This window comes from Coregonus clupeaformis, chromosome 29, assembly GCF_020615455.1.
Source record: "Coregonus clupeaformis isolate EN_2021a chromosome 29, ASM2061545v1, whole genome shotgun sequence".
Taxonomy (NCBI): domain Eukaryota; kingdom Metazoa; phylum Chordata; class Actinopteri; order Salmoniformes; family Salmonidae; genus Coregonus; species Coregonus clupeaformis.
Genome location: NC_059220.1, coordinates 34,096,194 through 34,119,235, shown reverse-complemented (window position 1 = coordinate 34,119,235; position 23,042 = coordinate 34,096,194).

Sequence of the window (23,042 nt, the reverse complement as noted above, 5' to 3'; positions counted from 1 at the left end):
ATTCAATTCCCTCTACAGCAAAACTTTCAACTGTATCAACAATTTATAATTGTGGACTCTGCAGTGTCAATTATTACCATACAGCTATCTCAGCCTGGTCTCAAAGTCTAGACGTAATACAGTAAATGTAAATCCGGGACACTCAAATTAGTATGATATGTTCTGTTTGGTATGCTTACGTAAGACTGAAGGTTACTTATGGCAAAAATTAAAGTAGGTTGGTTGGGTGGGCATATAATACAAATGTCTAGTAACCTAAAGGTTGCGTGTTCGAATCTCATCATGGACAACTTTAGCATTTTAGCTAATTAGCAACTACTTACGACTTTTTAGCTACTTTGTAACTACTTAGCATGTTAGCTAACCCTCCTCCAACCCTAACCCTAACCTTAACCCCTAACCCTAACCCCTAGCTTAGCTAACGTTAGCCACCTAGCTAACGTTAACATTCGCCACCTAGTAACCTAGCTAACGTTAGCCACAACAAATTGGAATTCGTAACATATCATACGTTTTGCAAATTTTATACATATTGTATGATGGCAATTCCTAACATATTGTACAAATTGCAATTCTAACTGTACTATCTGTACAGTCGATACTCAAAGGATGTGAACAAAAAGAAGGACACAGAGTTATTTTCTGTGGCTATAGGAAAGGATGACTTCACAACCATGTTTTGCCAGCCAGGGAACTATCTCAGCAAGGACTGGCAGCTAGGGAGAGGCACTAGACTGCTACTATCTAGGGACACTGCAAGGCTAGATCCCATTGGATTCTCCAGGAACTGCTGGGAGATGAATCCGAGTGGTAACGGAGGGGAGAGGGGTATAGTGTGAGGGGTTGGAGGAATGGGATAAGTGGGGCTACTGACATGTCCCCTGAAGCTAAGAGATGCCACAGGTAGAAGGTGATATCATGGCAGTCACTCTGTTGACAGAATTGAGAGAGGGACACAGCACTGTATACCACATAAAAATGGCAGGTAAAGAGTCAGATATAGTATGCCCCTACTAGAATTAACTATGTGTAAGCATACTGTCAACATCTCAATGTGTTAGCATATTGACACTGTATCTGTTTTGTGTCTCAAATAACATTTAACATTCCAGACCAGAAGAGCAGCCTGCTATGACTAATATATTCTCAATGAGAGATTGTGTAGGCCTAGTTGTGCTGTTAAAATCACTCCAGTCGCTGGTCAATAGCTTTGCCACTCGACCTCCGGAGTTGTTCTGCTTGTTTCCATTACAAGGTAATTATTATCATGCATAATGCATTTGGTTATAATCTTCCCTGTCATTAATTAATCACACAGAGAGATCTGCATTATGCAGTCTGGATTATGCATCTTAAAGAGCTTATGGAGAGACGAGGGCTGCGGCGGCGGGCTACAGTATTTTTTGTTTCACATGATAGGCTTATTAATCACAGTAATGAATCATGAGACAGTTAGCAGAACATTTGAATCAGAAGGAAACAAACATAATGCCTTCCTTCTCGGTCTAGCAATGGCAGCCGGTGTGTTAATGTCACACGTTGAAGCGTTTACCTTTCAATTTTCGCTCACTCATTCATTTGTTTGTTTGTTTCTTTATCTTTACCCTGATTGTTTGTTTGTTTGTTTGTTTGTTTGTTTGATGACTCTCTTTATAATATGATTACACTGTAATTGATGAGCAAATAGACATGTACATTTTGCAGTAGTTGGATGGAGAAGAGAGTGTTGCGCTATTGAAGTGCAGTGTATAATTAAGCAATATGGCTCGTGGTATATGGCCAATATACCACGGCTAAGGGCTGTTCTCTAGCATGACGCAACGCGGAGTGCCTGTATACAGCCCTTAGCCGTGGTATATGGCCAATATACCCCGGCTAAGGGCTGTTCTTATGCACGACGCAATGCGGAGTGCCTGGATACAGCCCTTAGCCGTGGTATATTGGCAATCAGTGGCGGTCAGTGCCGTTTAATATTAGGGAGGACACTTTTTTTTTCATGAGCATGGCCTTATTTCTATTACGGCATATTGGATGACTCTCATTCATATTCCATTCACCCAGTTCAATATAGCAGCAATAGGTTTAGGCTACTACATGATACTCAAATTTTCCCTATACCCATCATGAGGTTGCTACAACCTTGCCTATGAATGAATGTTTACAACGTAGGTGCACACAGGTTGAGAGACAAATTTGAGGTGACAGACAGTGACACACCTGCCTTACGCTTGCTTCCGTTTAAGACACGTTTTTCAACAGAATCGGCGGAATGAATACACCCCTGATCATGCGTAAACACAGTTCACTTTCATAGCAGCCACATTGTATTCCTTCTCACATCTATGCGCTCTCCTCCTCTCACCTCTTCTCTTTGCTTGTGTACTTTAATTCACAACACATCAGCTGTATGTGACCAGGTGAAAAAACCTTTCCAAGCCAAACCGCTACACACCATATTAGCTAAAGTAATGTCATAGTCAGCATAGCTAATAGAACTAACGCGTTAGTAAACCCGCTACTTACAATCATGCAGTAACGTTAGTGTACAGTCAGTAAGCAGTTACACCAGTGGACCCCGGTGGCAATAAATTAGTAATGCCAAAAGCTTACCTTGACTGGGAAGAGTTCCAGTGTTGTGTTGGAAAGTTATAGCCAGCTAGCCTCCACTGTTGGCAATATACCACAAACCCCCGAAGGGGCCTTACTGCTATTATAAAGTGGTTATCAACGTAATTAGAGCAGTAAAAATACATGTTTTGTCATACCCGTGGTATACGGTCTGATGTACCACGGCTGTCAGCCAATCAGCATTCAGGGCTCGAACCACCCGGTTTATAATTACAAACACCCAGCTGCTACTCTGTTCCTGTGAAGTGATTAATTGAACAAAATAGCTGAGATCATAGTAGTAATACACTCAATACTGTTGTTGTGTAAGCACAAACTTTTTGGTTTTCTAATCTTACCCCCACCCTTTACCCTGAACTTAACCAATCACATGTATTGCCTCATCTTTAGCAATCACATTTGTTTCTTTTGGAAAATTCCTATATACAAAATTAAGACACATCAACAGTTCCCCAAGCAGGATATCTGCATCCTTGACCTAAGGGTATACTGTATAATACACATATTTATTTTAACTCACTCTCATAGCTTTGGTAACATATGCCTATATGGTCACTTAGCCACCGCTGGACTTTAATGGAAGCGCTGTCCTCAACTCTTACCATCAAATTCTCCCCTGGATTTAGCTCGGGGACATACATTAACAGCGTGTGCAGATTGTGCATGGAGAACACTGGCAAACCACCACATAATTGAGGCAATATATCAAGTGCTTAGAAAAGATCCCCAATGCTCTCTCATTGTCTTGGCAATTGAATTCAATTATAGATTCCTAGACCAATACTGTAAGTATCTCAGCTCTGTCAATAATGATACATTTACACTACTATTTAAAGTTTCTTCAGAAGTTCCATTTACTGTATAGTGATTTTGTGTGCTCAGAAACCTAAGCAAGACTGCGATAAAAAGGGATGCATTTCTATCTTTACATTAGTCAGAGTCTCTCAGACTTTACAGTTGCATTCCAAAAAAGTGAAAGGCAACCAGTACCCTTTAGAATGTGACATTTACAAGGAATAGACGTAGCAACTTCTGAAAAGCCTTACAACAAAACACTCAATTCTGATGTAGAACTCTAAAATAAGGAGGGCATGAAAGGAGGCATAGGGAAAGCTTGACAGTTTGGAGCCCACATGCTTTTCCCACAGCCAGTGTCTCAGTCCTGTACAGCAGATAATGACAGTATTAATCTTCAGCTAGCTCCCCTGCCTGCCGGCCAGCCTCCGCCTTATTAGCCCTCCCATGCCCACCTGAGATTTTGTTCCTTTTTTTTGTCAGCACACTGGGGTAGCCCAATCAGAGTTGCCATTGTTTATTGCAATAAGTCGCTCTAATGAACAAATGACCTGCCACCTGGAGCACTTAGGGCTTGGTGTTAAACTCTGGTTATAAAAACCTCTTCCAACTCTGTTGATTTACTGGCAACATTTGATTGTACCCTCGGGGCAGGGGGCCTGCTAGGCCCCGACAGAGCTCTTACTATTTTACAGTCCTTATTACACCAAACAAATAAATCTTCTAACCATTAATTCACTGGGCTTTGCCCTCTTCCTGACTGTTACAGATAGGGCACCAGAAGACAAACAAAGATTCATATTGGGCGCCCTTCGGCTCGTTGGGCACATTTTTTCTCCCATTGCCCTTTTAACATTAGATTAAGTCAGCACAGGCAACTCTTGAGTGTTCTGGGAAGATTTTATTATAGCCAGAGCAAATGCATGAGGAAATGATTTGAGCGGGTTATCCTGTTTTTGCAAGCGATGGTCATTATTTCAATATCCTGCGAGGCTTTTTTATGAGGCCCCTGCGGCGCACGCTGGCTGCGTCTCCTGTATTTAGGGAGCCGAGACATTGCACCTCATGCTTAACACAAGCCAACCTCGGGATTGGAGGAGAGAGGGTGTTTCGTCAGGCAAGGCAGGCTGACTTTTATAAGGGGAGGCAAGTGTAAACACTCACAAGACCTGACATATGGTACTGGAGAGCGGTGCTGCAGAGGCCTCTGACCAAAGCCTAAATCATCTGTACATTCAGACCGCAGATGGTATTTGAGAACGAGGCAACACTCATATAATATGTTAATAAGGGCGCTGTCCAATTAAATCTGCACCAGCCGTTGATGATTCCAAACATTAACCGAGGAATAACTGGGTTTGAAGACAACCTTTTCTCATCTACTCCATAAAATAAACCCACTGAAATATTATGACATGTCCACTGTGTATTGTGAAATGGCCGATGTGCTGTTATTTATTGGAATGACACACACTGAGGTTATGTAGACGTACACACATTTCCCATTCCAGCACAGTGCTAAAACATATAGCTAGCAACATAGTCATTAACAAACAGCCTACAACAGCAACAGATGAAAAGTACCAGTACCAGTGCTTATTCCTGGCCAACATGCTTACAAATTTTTTGAAGCGCTACCATTGCCTTTCTTGTAGCCTTACATAACATAGGTTCAAATGAGTCTTTCCAGCCCACTGCTATCGCTGCGGATCCGAGGTAATTGTGATCACATGTCGAGCATGCAGCTTCACACACGCTGGAGGTCCATTGTCGGAAACTTCAGAGAGTTATGTCATCCTCAGAAGACGACTGATAGGACTTGGGATTGCCAAGCCCCCCTAACCTCAGAGACTGGCTTAGATTAGACAGCTGGGCCAACAAGCAGGGAAGGAAGACATAGGAAGGCATGTCTGTGGTGTAGCACTGCCTTTAGAACTCATCTAGAAGTCCTGATGTTTTCACCCGTACAGGGCCACAGCAGCAGTGGTTGAGGCTCTTTTTTTCATGTTGGCCACATTGGTCACAGCAGGGTCATTATTTATAGGAAAGACGACTGACTTTGAACGTTGAAGATCTGTTAGTGATACAGCAGAAGGGCTTGTGTGTGCCCAGGAGGTGCCCAGGAGCTTGTATATAGGTCCTGGATGGCAGGGAGCTCGGCCCAAGTGGCAGGGAGCTCACACATGCATATTGACAGCACACACACACACTCACACATAGATTTCTTATAAGCTTCCGGATTAGTGTCCTGCTCCTTGAAAGCGGCAGCTCTAGCCTTTAGCTCAGTTTGAATGTTGCCTGATGGCTTCTGGTTGGGATACGTACGTACGGTCACTGTTGGGACGACATCGTCAATGCACTTATTAATGAAGCAAGTGACTGATGTGGTAAATTCCTCAATGCCATCGGATGATTCCCGGAACATTTTTACAGTCTGTGCTAGAGAAACAGTCCTGTAGCTTAGCATCCACTTCATCAGACCACTTCAGTATTAAGTGCATCACTGGTACTTCCTGTATGAGTTTTTACTTCTAAGCAGGAATCAGGAGGATAGAGTTATGGTCAAATTTGCCAAACGGAGGGTGAGGGAGAGTATTGTATGAGTCTCTGTGTGTGGAGTAAAGGTGATCTAAAGGTTTTTTGCCTCTAGTTGCACAGGTGACATGCTGTTTTCCTGCACTAAAATAATTTCAGTTTTCCTGCACTAAAATCACCGGCCACTAGGAGCACCGCCTCTGGGTGAGCATTTTCTTGTTTGCTTATGGCCATATACAGTGGGGAAAAAAAGTATTTAGTCAGCCACCAATTGTGCAAGTTCTCCCACTTAAAAAGATGAGAGAGGCCTGTAATTTTCATCATAGGTACACGTCAACTATGACAGACAAAATGAGAAGAAAAAAATCCAGAAAATCACATAGTAGGATTTTTAATGAATTTATTTGCAAATTATGGTGGAAAATAAGTATTTGGTCAATAACAAAAGTTTCTCAATACTTTGTTATATACCCTTTGTTGGCAATGACACAGGTCAAACGTTTTCTGTAAGTCTTCACAAGGTTTTCACACACTGTTGCTGGTATTTTGGCCCATTCCTCCATGCAGATCTCCTCTAGAGCAGTGATGTTTTGGGGCTGTCGCTGGGCAACACAGACTTTCAACTCCCTCCAAAGATTTTCTATGGGGTTGAGATCTGGAGACTGGCTAGGCCAGTCCAGGACCTTGAAATGCTTCTTACGAAGCCACTCCTTCATTGCCCAGGCGGTGTGTTTGGGATCATTGTCATGCTGAAAGACCCAGCCACGTTTCATCTTCAATGCCCTTGCTGATGGAAGGAGGTTTTCACTCAAAATCTCACGATACATGGCCCCATTCATTCTTTCCTTTACACGGATGAGTCGTACTGGTCCCTTTGCAGAAAAACAGCCCCAAAGCATGATGTTTCCACCCCCATGCTTCACAGTAGGTATGGTGTTCTTTGGATGCAACTCAGCATTCTTTGTCCTCCAAACAAGACGAGTTGAGTTTTTACCAAAAAGTTCTATTTTGGTTTCATCTGACCATATGACATTCTCCCAATCCTCTTCTAGATCATCCAAATGCACTCTAGCAAACTTCAGACGGGCCTGGACATGTACTGGCTTAAGCAGGGAGACACGTCTGGCACTGCAAGATTTGCGTTCCTGGCGGCGTAGTGTGTTACTGATGGTAGGCTTTGTTACTTTGGTCCCAGCTCTCTGCAGGTCATTCACTAGGTCCCCCTGTGTGGTTCTGGGATTTTTGCTCACCGTTCTTGTAATCATTTTGACCCCACGGGGTGAGATCTTGCGTGGAGCCCCAGATCGAGGGAGATTATCAGTGGTCTTGTATGTCTTCTATTTCCTAATAATTGCTCCCACAGTTGATTTCTTCAAACCAAGCTGCTTACCTATTGCAGATTCAGTCTTCCCAGCCTGGTGCAGGTCTACAATTTTTTTTTCTGGTGTCCTTTGACAGCTCTTTGGTCTTGGCCATAGTGGAGTTTGGAGTGTGACTGTTTGAGGTTGTGGACAGGTGTCTTTTATACTGATAACAAGTTCAAACAGGTGCCATTAATACAGGTAACGAGTGGAGGATAGAGGAGCCTCTTAAAGAAGAAGTTACAGGTCTGTGAGAGCCAGAAATCTTGCTTGTTTGTAGGTGACCAAATACTTAATTTCCACCATAATTTGCAAATAAATTCATTAAAAATCCTACAATGTGATTTTCTGGATTTTCTTTTCTCAATTTGTCTGTCATAGTTGTTGTGTACCTATGATGAAAATTACAGGCCTCTCTCATCTTTTTAAGTGGGAGAACTTGCACAATTGGTGGCTGACTAAATACTTTTTTTCCCCACTGTACAGCTTCTTGAGTGCGGTCTTAGTGCCAGCATCCGTTTGTGGTGGTAAATAGACAGCTATGAAAAACCTCTGGCCAGATCAAACCACCGTCCTCTGTCAAACCATACCAGTCCAGAGACGAGCCATCGCTTAGCTAATCCCATAGATAGCCCTTTATCTAACATGCCTCATTAAATAATGAATATGGACATCATCTTCATAGGGAGATATCACAGGGGGACGATGAGGATCCTTTTACATGTGGAAGGTGGACATGACTTGGGCTATGACCACATTATTGCATTGGCTGTCTTGGGTATAGCTTTCAGTTTCAGCAGAATAATGTATTCATTCTCGGAAAACAATCGCATTGTATTATATTGCAGGGATTTGAGGCCAGCTCAAACGAGAAGTCTTTGAGTTCTTTACTGTAGTTAGGACCACTCTGATCACCAAGGCAGAACAGTGATGGTCATGAATGAAACATGAATACAAGGGGATTGTCACTGTCACAGCCCACAGGTAACTCAAGTCAACGGTGACGTTAGTCAATGGCTCTTCACGCAACGATGACTGTCCTCTTTGGACCATGAATATCATCAGGCTATACCTTGATGATTACAACATATATTTTTATGATTTATGTACTCAAAAACTCAACCAATGGAGATTGTCCATTGAGCATGATTTTTTGTCCTGGACTAGGCTTAATCTGGGCATGGAAACCAGCCCATCAAGTCTATTCATCTAAAGTGTCCAGATGACATCCCCAGTTGAAATGTAAGAATTGCTGTTCAACGTAGCACCTTGTCAAATGGCCCAACACTAGAACCCAAAACTATAAGGCTTTTGATATTACAGACAGATCTCCCTTCCCCCTCCCACGCTCTCTCATTCCATTTCCAACTGGGGCGAAGCCCAAGCGTTACCTTTCAACTAGGACACGCTACCCGTCACAGTGCACACATGCTACGCAGGCAGATATCCTGGATCGTGGTGCAAGAGACATGTGACATCTGTTCCCTCTCCGGTGGGCCCTTTATGTCCTAGACCTCCACCTGCATCAAGCATCTGGGGACACATACAGCGGACACAAACAGCGGAGAGAGAGAGAGAAGGAGAAAAAAAGAGAATTAGAGAGAGAGAGAGAAGTAGAGAGAGAGAGAGAGAGTACAACACTGTGCATAGCCAATAATAGAACATTTGAAATGTCTATATTCTTTAAAAACGTTTGTGAGTGTGATGTTTACTAATGTTTCCCTTGTTTATTTCCTTTTCGTTTATTGTCTATTCATTTTCCTTTGACAATGTAAACATATGTTTCCTTGCCAATAAAGCCCTTTGAATTGAATTGAGAGAGAGAGAGATTGAATTGAATTGAGAGAGAGAGAGAGAGAGAGAGGGAGAGAGAGAGAGAGAGAGAGAGAGAGAGAGAGAGAGAGAGAGAGAGAGAGAGAGAGAGAGAGAGAGAGAGAGAGAGAGAGAGAGAGAGAGAGAGAGAGAGAAATCATTTAAGACCGCAGCATGGCCCCTCACCCACATCTCACACACGTCATGACCTTGACCTGACTTTGGTGCTTCCAGAACTGGAATATAATGTAAGTTGCAGTATGTTCGTGTTGGTAACTGGTTTGAGTGTGCTATGGACTTACAGTATTTGTATGGGTGTGTGGTTGAGAAATCAAAGCATGGATTCTATTTACAAGGCAACTATTGTAGATTTTACATGGTGTTAATTTGGCACCAAACAGAAGAAAAAGCAAAGAAACAAGGAGAAACTATCTGGACTTACACTGAGTGTACAAAACATTAGAAACCTACTCTTTCCATAAATCCAGGTGAAGCTATGATCCCTTATTGATGTCAGTTGTTAAATCCATTTCAATCAGTGTAGCTGAAGGGGAGGAGACAGGTTAAATAATTATTTTTAAGCCTTGATACAATTGAGACATGGATTGTGTACGTGTACCATTCAGAGGGTGAATGGGCAAGACAAAATATTTATGTGCCTTTGAACATGGTATGGTAGTAGTTGCCAGGCGCAACAGTTTGTGTCAAGAACTGCAACGCTGCTGGGTTTTTCACGCTCAACAGTTTCCCGTGTGTATCAAGAATGGTCCACCACCCAAAGGACATCCAGCCAACTTGACACAACTGTGGGAAGCATTGGAGTCAACATGGGTCAGCATCCCTGTGGAATGCTTTCGACACCTTGTAGAGTCCATGCCCCGACGAATTGAGGTTGTTCTGAGGGCAAAAGGAGGTGCAACTCAATATTAGGAAGGTGTTCCTAATGTTTTGTACACACAGTGTAGTATTCGTTATCTGTATCTATAATGTAACAGATAAAGCTGTGTGGGCTAAAGGGTGGACCTGTTCAACACATTGACTCAAAAGGGTCGTAGGCTGTCTGGCTCAGGCACAGGCCCGTAACACAGGCCTTTTGAAATCATTAAGTAATGAAGTGGTGCCAATCAAATATAAATGTATACATAAGCCAGGACCCTTTTATGCTGGAACCATAAATACTGTGCTTAGAGGGCTTGGATATCCATCAGAGCCAATATTTCAAAGCTGATTCAAACATCTGTTAATGCAAAAAGGTTCACACCGAGTGTAAACCACTCACGCTGTAAAGGTTGTATAATCCACAGGATATAAGGACGTTAAGGTTTAGTTGGCTATTATTCATCTGATTATTAATAAGTTCATATCTTGATAGTCTTGGAATGCAAGATCCCTTGTTTGGTGCTGATATGTTATATTTGACAGAGGATAGGAAACGTACAGTACTATATAGAGCCATGACTACATGGAACTCACTTCTACCTCAGGTAGCTCAAGCTAGCAGTAAAATATTATTTAAAAAACAGATAAAACAATGCCTCACTGCACAATGAGGACTGTGAAGAGACACACTCACTCACACACACATTCTAAAACACACACTCTACACACACCCACACACTATTCTTAGTAATGTAATGTAATGTTGTAATATTGTAATGTAATAATGGAGCAATGGAAATTTGTATAATGCACAATGCTTTGTTTGATGTAATGTTTCATCTCTGCTGCTGGAGATCCTAATAAAATACTAAATACAAATGTGATACCGATACAGTTGGGCAGGTGAGAGGGAAGCTTGTGCACACATACACACAAACACACACACACACACACACACACACACACACACACACACACACACACACACACACACACAACCAAATCCACAGATGCAAGTCTCTTGATAGCTGCTGCTTATTGGGAACACATCAGCCACCACTGACCTTGGCATAGATATCCATGGTGGGCTCCCCTTATGCCCGTCTCTCTCTCTCTGTGGAGTGGCCCTTGGCCTGCAGATTATTGGGGGGCCTATAAACAATATCCCATCCCAGACAGACACTAATAAAACGATAAGGCTGAGGTTTCGAGGAGGGGCTTTACACACTCAAATTTGCTTTTAAAGGCCTTCAAGTAATCTTTAGGCTTATTTAAATCTCAGCAAGACACTAGCATAGAAAAAATGGGGAGAGAGAAATACATGTGGATCCACCTCCAGTGCTTTCCCATGGTAGACCAAATCCCTGCCATAAATGAGCGAGAAGTTGGATGGCATTGGTTTTCTCACACAGCACAGAAGCCTGTATGTGTATTGTCAATGGCATTTCATTGACTGAGAATAATTGTTCTCGACATCGCCACATGGGACAAAAGCGCCAGACAAAAGCGGTTTGTGGTTTGTGAAAAGGCCCACTCACAGGAAATATGAAGACTACTGGCGTTATAGAGCTATGATATTTTTTCTTACATTGAGAGGTTTGGGGATGTATTTTTACACATTATTTATTTTCTTGTGATTATAACAAACCATTCGGGAAAAATGCTTTGCGCATGGTTATCAAACCCCACAAAGAGCTTATTGCTTTGGAGACTGAACCACCTAAATACATTACCAGTTAGCATACATTTTCTTTATTTTTACAATATCTTTTGTACCCTTCCTCAGACTAATCATTATTTCTGTTCAAAGGCATACTTCAAACTTTCTTATTTTGCTTGGGAGTTTTGCTTGTTTATTTCAACATTTGTTGTCAACAAGGACAACCAAAAACAACACAATGCCGGGAATATCAACAGTTGCTAGAATAGGTTGCTAGCATGGGCTTAAAGTCTGTTTAACAGAACACTATAACCCTATTATTCTCCTCAGTGCTCAGTCTGCATCAGGGCGCTATTTCCAGTATGTGGCTATATGGTTGCATCTTATACATCAAAAAGAGATTTGAAAGATTAATTCCTACATTTTCGGATTGGGTGTATGTAATTTCGTTTGACAAACACCATGCACCCCTCCAGGGACATCTTCTTCATTAATACTTGACAATGTGCCTGGCTTTCCAGAGTCTGAGAGATGTAGCGGTGTGACAGACCGGTGCTGGAAAGTGACCCAGATTCAATCTAGACTGGAATGCTTTTAACACTGAGTAGCACCTGTGATACAATATTCAACTGCGAACGCTACGACAATGTGAACAGCCATTACAACAGACTATACAGACGGATCCCAGATAGGATTTCTTCTCAGGCGAACGGACACTGTTTGAATATAAGCTCAAATATTTAGAGTGCCACGAGCGAGATGTTCTTCAAAAACATTTTTAGAAGAAATAATTGAAATTCACAGAATGTATTTTTCAGTTGAAGACATAAATGTACACAATATTGGTTTTATACGATGTGAACGAACATGCCTCTTTTTGTTGAAGTCAAGATTGTACTAGCTTAAGTCTCAGCCCTGGGAATTGCTATGCACTGAGTTGATGATGCCTATGCTCCAACTGCAAAGAGTAACCAGAGAGGGTTGGTAGAAGGACAAATTGATATTTTGTGGTCAAACCACGTTATCACACAACCTTTTTGACTATTCAGTTTATACTATCAACAAGGGCACAAGGGAGACAACATAGCATAACAAAAGATAACCTGCTTTTTACCATACTTGCCAGTCTGTCTGAATTTCCTTTGCATAACACACTTCACAGGGAAGACAGGTCAAATCAGCTTCATCCATATAAAAGCCATAGCCCTGGGCTAAGGTTTTACCAATGAGGATGACACAGGGCTTGACACGGTGAACAAAAACACCCCTACTGCCAAACTACATTGGAGAAATATGAGGAGACAAGGAGGGGAAAAAATCTATCCAGACAAGAGCCCCCTCCATTTCCTAACCTAACCCTAGCTCACAGTCACACTAGCCCATGCTCACTCTTCCATAGTATAGGCCTACTTCCCTCCTCTCTAAACAATGCCGGCTCTATCCGTAATGGCTGACTGCTTGACATAACCCTGTCGGTCAGAGCTGAGCCTGGGTGACACTTGACAGATGTGTAATTGCTGGAAGAGCACACTGACAGGTGGATGAGCTTAAAGACACCAGCTACGCTTTCTCAGACAAACGCCAGCGCTGTCAGGAAGGAGCATCACACCAGGGTCTTTCCAAGTCATTTTAGCAAGCCATGACACCCACCATCTCAGATTGTTCTGAAATGGTTTCTGCCGTTAGAAACATATAAGATAAGCATACCTACAACATCATTTTGTCAAAATACAATTTGATCTCTGAGAAATTGGTTCTAATCCCCGAGCCGACTAGGTGAAAAATCTGTAGATGTGCCCTTGAGCAAGGCACTTAACCCTAATTGCTCCTGTAAGTCGTTCTGGATAAGAGCGTCTGCTAAATGACAAAAAAAAATATATAATAATAATAATAAGCTAATTGATTGCACACATGATGATGAGGACTGGTTTGGATTTGAAGATGCTGTGGATGATGAAAACATGGACGTAAAGGTGAAATTCATGCATTTAAGTTATCCAGCAAGATAATTTTCTTGGCCAAACAGAGGACACATGTTATGTGCCAAAAGCAAGCATCACCATTAAGGCACCAACCACTGCAACTGGTTGCCAATATAATTTGGGATGTAGCGACATCACGGCAATAGAATAAATGAAATGAGGAATGAGTAGTCCTCAATGCTGTTTTTTGTTTTCATATGATTTTTCTTTGAGATGTATTTGGGCAAATACTTTGTTCTAACTTTAACTCTACATTTATAAATCATTATCATTTAAAAGTTCAGTCGTGAATTAACATGGGGGGGCTGATTCTTCACACCTTTTTCAACTAATCGCAGGAGCATCTAGTGGACAGAACCTGGCAATGTCAGGTTGTATGACGGAACATACACTACCGGTCAAACGCTTTAGAACACCTACTCATTCAAGGGTTTTTCTTTATTTTTACTATTTTCTACATTGTAGAATAATAGTGAAGACATCAAAACTATGAAATAACACATATGGAATCATGTAGTAACCAAAAAAGCGTTAAACAAATCAAAATATATTTTATATTTGAGATTCTTTAAATAGTCACCCTTTTCCTTTATGACAGCTTTGCACACTCTTGGCATTCTCTCAACCAGCTTCACCTGGAATACATTTCCAACAGTCTTGAAAGAGTTCCCACATATGCTGAGCACTTGTTGGATGCATTTCCTTCACTCTGCGGGCCGACTTAACCCAAACCATCTCAATTTGGTTGAGGTCAGGGAATTGTGGAGGCCAGGTCATCTGATGCAGCACTAAATCACTCTCCTTCTTGGTAAAATAGCCCTTACACAGACTGGGGGTGTGTTGGGTCATTGTCCTGTTGAAAAACAAACGATAGTCCCACTAAGCCCAAACCAGATATGATGGCGTATCGCTGCAGAATGCTGTGGTAGCCATATTGGTTACCATAACACCTCCTCCTCCATGCTTTACGGTGGCAAATACACATGCGGATATCGTCCGTTCACCCACACAGTGTCTCACAAAGACACGGCGGTTGGAACCAAAAATCTCCAGTTTGGACTCCAGACCAAAGGACACATTTCTACCAGTCTAATGTCCATTGCTCGTGTTTCTTGGACCAAGCAAGTCTCTTCTTCTTATTGGTGTCCTTTAGTAGTGGTTTCTTAGCAGCAATTTGACCATGAAGGCCTGATTCACACAGTCTCCTCTGAACAGTTGATGTTGAGATGGGTCTGTTACTTGAACTCTGTGAAGCATTTATTTGGGCTGCAATTTCTGAGGCTGGCAACTCTAATTAACTTATCCTCTGCAGCAGAGGTAACTCTAGATCTTCCATTCCTGTGGCGATCCTCCTGAGAGCCAGTTTCATCATAGCGCTTGAGGGTTTTTGCGACTGCTCTTGAAGAACCTTTCAAAGTTCTTGAAATGTTCTGTATTGAGTGACCTTCATGCCTTAAAGTAATGATGGTCTGTTGTTTCTCTTTGCTTATTTGAGCTGTTCTTGCCATAATATGGACTTGGTCTTTTATCAAAAAGGGCTATCTTCTGTATACCCCCCTACCTTGTCACAACACAACTAATTGGCTCAAATGCATTAAGAAGGAAAGAAATTCCACAAATGCCCTTTTAACAAAGCACACCTGTTAATTGAAATGCATTCCAGGTGACTACTTCATGAAGCTGGTTGATAGAATGCCAAGAGCGACAGGTAGCTTAGTGGTTAAGAGCGTTGTGCCAGTAACCGAAAGGTTGCTGGTTCTAATCCCCGAGCCGACTAGGTGAAAAATCTGTTGATGTACCCTTGAGCAAGGCACTTAACCCTAATTGCTCTGGATAAGAGCGTCTGCTAAATGACTAAAAATGTAAAAAATGTAAGAGTGTGGAAAGCTGTTATCAAGGCAAAGGGTGGCTATTTGAATAATCTCAAACATAACATATATTTTGATTTGTTTAACACTTTTTTGGTTACTGCATGATTAAATGTGTGTTATTTCATAGTTTTGATGTCTTCACTATTATTCTACAAATAAAGAAAAACCCTTGAATGAGTAGGTGTGTCCAAACTTTTGACCGGTAGTGTAAATCTAACAATTTCAATGACTAATTTCTCTGAACAGGGGAAAGTATTCATCACAAAAGTCACTGAGAATACATTACATAGTATGAAGAAACAATACTCCTAGCCACAGCTTCATACTACTTGTCAGACATAGAGAACTGATACTGTATACTGGCAATTAGTTTGGGCTTGGTGTGGGGTTTAGAGGGTCTGAGGGTGGCTTTTTAGCATTTATTTTGATTCCTCATGTCTTAATCATTGTTAGAAATACTATAGGTTTGGGCCAAATCAGATGTTGGGTACTATTTTATTGAATATGATATTTATCCTATAAATTGAAATTGCCAATTTGGGTGCAATCAATTAGCTTGATTTCAAATTGTCTTTCAACAAAATAATGTTGCAGGAATGCTTATCTTATCTAACTACATAAACTATTTCAGAACAATCTGAAATGGTAGGTGTCGAAATCTTCTTTCTTGTGCTTTTGGAGATGGAAAGATCCATCTTTAAGTAGCAGAGGCGATATTACACTACAAATACACTGTGAAAGCACTATGAAAGCGCTATGAAGGTGCTATGAAGTTGCTATGAACACACTGCTATGAAGGTGCTATGAAGTTGCTATGAACACACTGCTATGAAGGTGCTATGAAGACACTATGAAGGTGCTATGAAGGTGCTATGAAGATATAAACGGGGTAGAATCGTTGACCTATTTTGAACGCACTCTTGTTGGTCTACCTGTGCCAGGTGTATGTGATTGTTAATTACAACTAGAACCGCTGGGCCCCCCTTCAAGATAATGAGTAGTCATTCTGATTGTAACATTCTAATAGTGTAATTAATACATCTCATATATGCTATTGCAAAAATAATTATTTGGTTGTGTTTATGAAGGTAACATTAGAATACTATTTTTATTTATTTCAAAATAACGCATTTTCATTAGTTTATGTTACTGTAGCATATATAAAAAAAGAGAAAAAAACGACTGAGCACAAAAGCAATAATGGCATTATAATGTATATAAGGGTCGATATGACAGCAGTCAAAATAGTCAATTATTGTCAGCGCGTGCTTGTGTGCATCTTCACGCAATGGCATCGGTTGGATTTCATTTGACTGTTATCTCTTGTCCTAACATTTGACAAAATGTTCATAACGTTCACTTGCTTGACACTCTTTGACATACAGTACCTTTGTTTGGTTGTAGTTACAGTCTTCTGTTTCTCTTTATTGTGTCCCGTTGTCCTTCTTTAGCACCGTTGTGGAGAACAAGAGCTGTGCAGATGCCTTATTTTGTGCAGAGGGAGGGAGCTCCCGTCTCACTTTATTCATGGTGCCGGCCATACTTGTTTTCTTTGCAAGCAACTTGTTTGCCAATGACAGTGAAGTGCATGGGGACATTTCTCCCCTTGCAAACATAAGGTTCTACAAGACTCATCACCACATTCTTCGACACTCGCTCACCTGCTGCCCGATGTGGATATTTTCCCAGATATTGAAAGTAAAATTTTATTTGTCACATACACGTGTTTAGCAGATGTTATTGCAGGTGTAGTGAAATGCTTGTGCTTCTAGCTCTGACAGTGCAGTAATATCTAACAAGTAATATCTAACAATTTCACAACATATACCCAATACACACAATTCTAAGTAAGGAATGGAATTAAGAATATATACATATATGGACGAGCAATGACAGAGCGCCATGGACTAATATACAGTGGAATATTATAGAATACAGTATATACATATAAGATGAGTAATGCAAGATATGTAAACATTATTAAAGTGGCTAGTGTTCCATTTCTTAAAGTGGCCAGTGATTTCAATAGGCAGCAGCAGCCTCTAATGTGCTAGTGATGGCTATTTAACAGTCTGATGGCCTTAAGATATAAGCTGTTTTTCATTCTCTCGGTCCCAGCTTTGATGCACCTGTACTGACCTCGCCTTCTGGATGATAGCGGAATAAACAGGCAGTGGCTCGGGTGGTTGATGTCCTTGATGATCTTTTTGGCCTTCCTGTGACATCAGGTGCTGTAGGTGTCCTGGAGGGCGGGTAGTTTGCCCCCGGTAATGCATTCTGCAGACCGCACCACCCTCTGGAGAGCCCTGCGGTTGCGGGCGGTGCAGTTGCCGTACCAGGCGGTGATACAGACCAACAGGATGCTCTCAATTGTGCATCTGTAAAAGTTTGTGAGGGTTTTAGGTGCCAAGCCATGTTCAGCATGTACAGTTAAGCACACTCTTTCTGTGTAGCCTACTCCAAGTAGGCCAGAGTAGACTGATAAGACTGCTTTGATTCTGTGGACTGATATAGGGTACATACCATTTTAAGATTATAATTTGAATGAATCAATAGAATAGAATAGCCAGCCCTGTTCTTCATTCACAATTGGTGATTACATAATTATGCATCGTTCGCTTCCCCTCGCTCATCAACTAACCATTCTCCCCATCATACTTTACTTAATGTATTTCATCCATTATTGTATGTGTGAAATTAGTTTTGGTTTAGTTTAGGTTCAGTTTCGAGGCAATTATCGGGGCGATTATCAGCTGGGCACGGCACTTTCAACTGTCTGAAGAAGGAGCGGAGCAGGACCTACTGTTGGGAGAAGGTGGGGCAATGGGGAAAACCAATCCAAACAATGACATGCCCTCCTAAAACTGGTTATAACTCCAGTTCTGTTTGTGATATTAAGATTCTAACACCGACAGTGTGTTATATAGACTTATTTAGGAAAAGTCAAGGACGGAGGGGGGCATGACTTAAATTCATGAGCTGTCAAAATGACTGCTTTAGCAGATCTAGTTTTAAGGTCGTGTCCTTTTGTATAAAAGCCTTCCTGTTTGTGTCATTCAGGGCATCCCCTTTACCATGTTAAAGTCGATGTGCCTTGGGAGGACGGGAGCAGTGATGGTGGTGTTTTATCAATAGTAAGTATGGAACTGTAGCAATTTTAAATGTAATGTTTTTAGGTGTTGGCACCCATATTCCACTTAGACCTGCTCTCCTTCTCCCTGGGCACTATTTGAGTATGTGAATGAAACGTATAAACCTATTGATATTTGTTTGTATGAACAATGATATTGCTATCTGTTGAAGTCTGTCTTGTAGGACAGTTGTTACGGAGCTCCTGGAGCTGAAGAAGATGTATGGAAATTGTAGGCCTTTGTGACGCTGAAAATGAAAATAAACTGTTGTTGCATCCTGATATTGTTGTCTGATTCCCATGCTCCTCTCCTTCATGCAAATAATCTGTGTTATGTTTAGCTTAGTCCTAAGGACTTCACCTAGCGTATAAAAAAGGTGGCATAGTACGGCTACATTAATAGATATTTATATGTTAAATCCCCCACATTACATTGGCGTAGTCGGCAAGATCAGGAACCGGAGAATGGGAATATCTTAAGTGTTTATTTATTTGGTAAGGAATCGTTTTAGTATATGTATTGGTGCATTTAGTTGTGGTATGCATCCCTGGGTGGCCATGGGTTTTAGTGGAGCATCTGAAGCCTGGTGTGTGCACTGTATGTTTTTTGGTTGAGCAGGACAGAGGTGCACTAAAGAGAGGCACTCACCCAGCACTGTTGTGGCTGCAAAGCTGTGCCCTCCTCTGCCGTCCCGGTGTGTGTGGTGCATGGTCTGGCGGTTGTGTAAGTATGTATGTGAGGTCTTGCTATATGATGTCACTTCCTGAAGGAAAGTCGGAGGGGGCGCTACTGAGAAGAGAGCACATCTCTGGCACCGAGCATTGGCTGCCTCTGACCGTGCGCCATGACGTGTAAAGGGGCTGGGTTCAGTCGTTCCTGCGTTCGGTTTGGCTGTGGGGTGCAGGCCAAGAAGTCACAGCATAGCCCAGTCCCAGGTCCGTTCCATGAGCTGTGAGAAACGTGTAAAATGCCCAGTCGCTACTCGCGGAAGGGGAGTGGGTGTGATGCGCCCTGGCCCGTGCCATGAGTGTAACCTTGTGACATTTTTGCATGCACTCTAGGTGAAGAATTTCTATTGGATAATTGATGAGTCAAGTGATTTTGATTCTGTGTATTTAAACACAGACTCCACAGAATGTTTTTATGTTCTAGGTGTCAGCCCACAGGAAGTGACTGTAGTCTGGAGGCATGGTGGATCCCAGGTTTTGCTAGTGCAAGTAGGGCTTCGTTTGGTGAGCGCATGGCTAATGGTGATGAAATGGAAGTCTTGAGAAGATGGATGCCTGCCTCCTGGGCTGCACCACTTCCTGTGCCCCTTTGTTTTCTTCATGTTGGTTTGTATGGTGATTTTAACTAGCATGGTTTTAGAGTAAATAGTTCAATCAATTATTTTGAATTAAAATAAGAAACTGGAATGTGTTTGAAATGGAAATATGGAAAACCGTGTCTTAAAAAATGTTAAAGACGGTCCCTTAGGTGTCTGCCTCTGCTTTAATCTTGCCCCTGTTCATTCAGCTAATACAGCAAGCATTTTCATTGGATAATTGACAAATCATGTGATCTGAGATGTGTATTTAAACCCCCCACTTTTTATTTTCAGGTTTAAACGTGTTCAAATGTTTAAACCTGTCTTCCCCCATCATCTGAGTGCACTCATAAAGCCTGCACTGTGGCGTGATAGCTTTCCCTCTCAGGTCACACCAGGTCATATGGCACGGAGAGACAGAGATAGCGCTCATCCGTATAAAACAGAGGAAGTGAGATAAAGCCTAGCTCTGTTGATTAGGAGCGTGGTTTTGGGATGTGGTGGTGCAATCATAGGGGTGGAACTGAAGGATGAGGGTGGCGGGGCTTGCCTTATGTCGGACATGTAATGTAAATCCCTGTGTTCCTTCCATTGCAGAGTGCAAATCACAAAGCCTGTACACCTGTCCATCATTCAAAATCCCCGTTCCGCGCATAAAAAAAAAAAACCTTAACTTCCAGTCAACGGGGTGATAGGAAGAGAGGTGTTCCAAGGGCAGGGGACAGATATTCACTTCTCCCTCAACAACCTTGTGTTATTAGAACCAGGGTTACTAAATTGAAGGAGGGAGTCATCTGCTGTCGGGTGTGACCTCAATTGTACTGGCACACTATCTCAACACGTCTCTTTTCAGAGAGAGAAGAATGAAGAGAGGACATTGAAAAAAAAGAAATCAACGATATCTTTGTATCGCCGCATCCATAGACATTCTATGGAGATCCAGCGATGATATAGCTGGGCTATAGCCATTCGTACACCCTGAGATGGGTTAGTTCAGTGGGGGTATTTTCACTTATAATTGGGGTAGCTTTCATCTTGTCTGCCAAGAGGCGCAGCGTGGAAGAGAACCGAGAGGGAGCGATCACTTCCCCCCCATTTCCTGGCCTTAGACAAAACCATGCCGGGCTGCTGAAGATGATGTATTTGTGATCAAAGAGCCTGGAGTTGTCAGCAGCCCTGGCTAGCTCAGCAACCTGATTGCTCCTGGATAGATTTGTCCCTTTGATCAGGCTGGGTTCTGACTGCAGGCTCTGTTTATGCAAAGAAAAGAAAGAGAATAAAGAAAATATCCCCGCATTATGTGAAGAAACATAGTAGGTTGGATAGACTATATGCTGGAGGATATATGGAGGAGAGGAGGACATGTTACCTGCCTGAGTCTGACAATAATATGAGCTGACATTTGTTATAATTACAGATAATTAGATAACAGTGCGACTTGTTGAGTCTGTTTCTTCACTATCAGCGTCAGCGATCGCTTTCCTTTTTTATAGATTGTGTATATCAGGCTTGATTAGCTGATAAAGTAGTGTGGCTAATTATCAACCAGACACATTAGATGAGACTTTGTGATACTGTATGTCTTTATTTGGCATAGAGATCATAGTGATTAGAATGTGCTGTACAAACTGATCTACTGAGTCTACACAATAAACACAAACATCCTCTAGTAATGAAGAGTAGGCCTAACTGGAATATACTGTAGTTGGACAATCGATTAAAAAGCACTTATGTCATAAGATATTGACATAAATTGAAACGGTTAACAACGGAGAGCTACAGCACTACAGTACAGTTGTATTAATGCCTAACAATATTAATATATTGTGCATCTCTATGTCTGATATGGTCTAGCAATGGCGAACCCCTTTGTGGCCCATCCATGTTTTGTCTAAATTAAATGGAACAGTCTGTCCAGCCATCGTGTACTTAGGTACACATGTTCCCCTACTCCATGACGTTAAAGGATCTCTTGACAGTTGTGTTGGTGGAAGAACTCACAAGAGGCATTCCAGGAACACATTGTCGTAGGACTGTGAAACCCTTCTGTAGGTTTGCCCAAAGGGAATGTTAAACACATTAATAAAGACTGAATTTATGACAAAGAAATGGATCTAGCCAAAATTGAGAAAAATAATAATGTCTCAGTCTTACTTTCTAGCCAAGGCCTACTGTCTGGACCAAATCTAAATAAATACATATTTAATTATCATTGGAACCGCTGTTGCAACGTCATGTACAGCACATTTCTAAAAACACAGGAAGGGAAAAGTGAAATGGTTAAAAAGAAACACTCCACTTGTTTTCCCTGCCTCAGCATATAGAAACAGTTTAGGTCAGAGCTTTCACGCGACATCATCTGTTTCCCTGTTTCTCCATTCATGTTAAACATTTAAAGGTACGGCAGCGCACTGCCGCACCGCGTCTCCTGCAGCGGGACTTCAAAGCCAAGGTTCATTTATGGATGCAAATACACTTATTTCTGTTTTTATTATAAATGTTCCTCTCCTCAATCCATGCCAGGTGCTATTTTAGGGTCCGAGACACGGAAAGCAAACAGAGGAAACAGGGTTGAGCGGTTACATAAGCTATGATTAACATATCTGCCGGCTGCATTTGGGTCAAACAGTGATGGAAATTCAGGTCATTTCTGACAGCTGATGAAAACAGAAATCATCATGGTGCGGCGGTTGGTGTAATTATGTATTCATGAGTTGGAGGGGACCTTCGGGTAGCGGAGGAGGAGATGTAAGCTTCCAGAGTGCTGCCGTTGCTCTGTAATGACATCTTATTTCACTCTGGGTGTTTTTCTAGGCTCGGCTATGGGGGCCTTTGTTAGTCCCACCAGCTTACTGTACCTGCCATCCAGGCCGTTTATGCACTGTACAGGAGGGTTAAATGTTGCATTATTAAGAGATGAACACTCACCAGAGACATGGGCCAGGGAAAAGGAAAACATGTAGGACTTACCCAGAGGGCAGCTTTCTAGCAGGTTGCTTGTGTTGTGAAAGACACCACAGGCTTTTAGGCCGACTGGAAGATGTATTTGATGCTGAGTAATACAGTGTTTTGAATCTTTAGA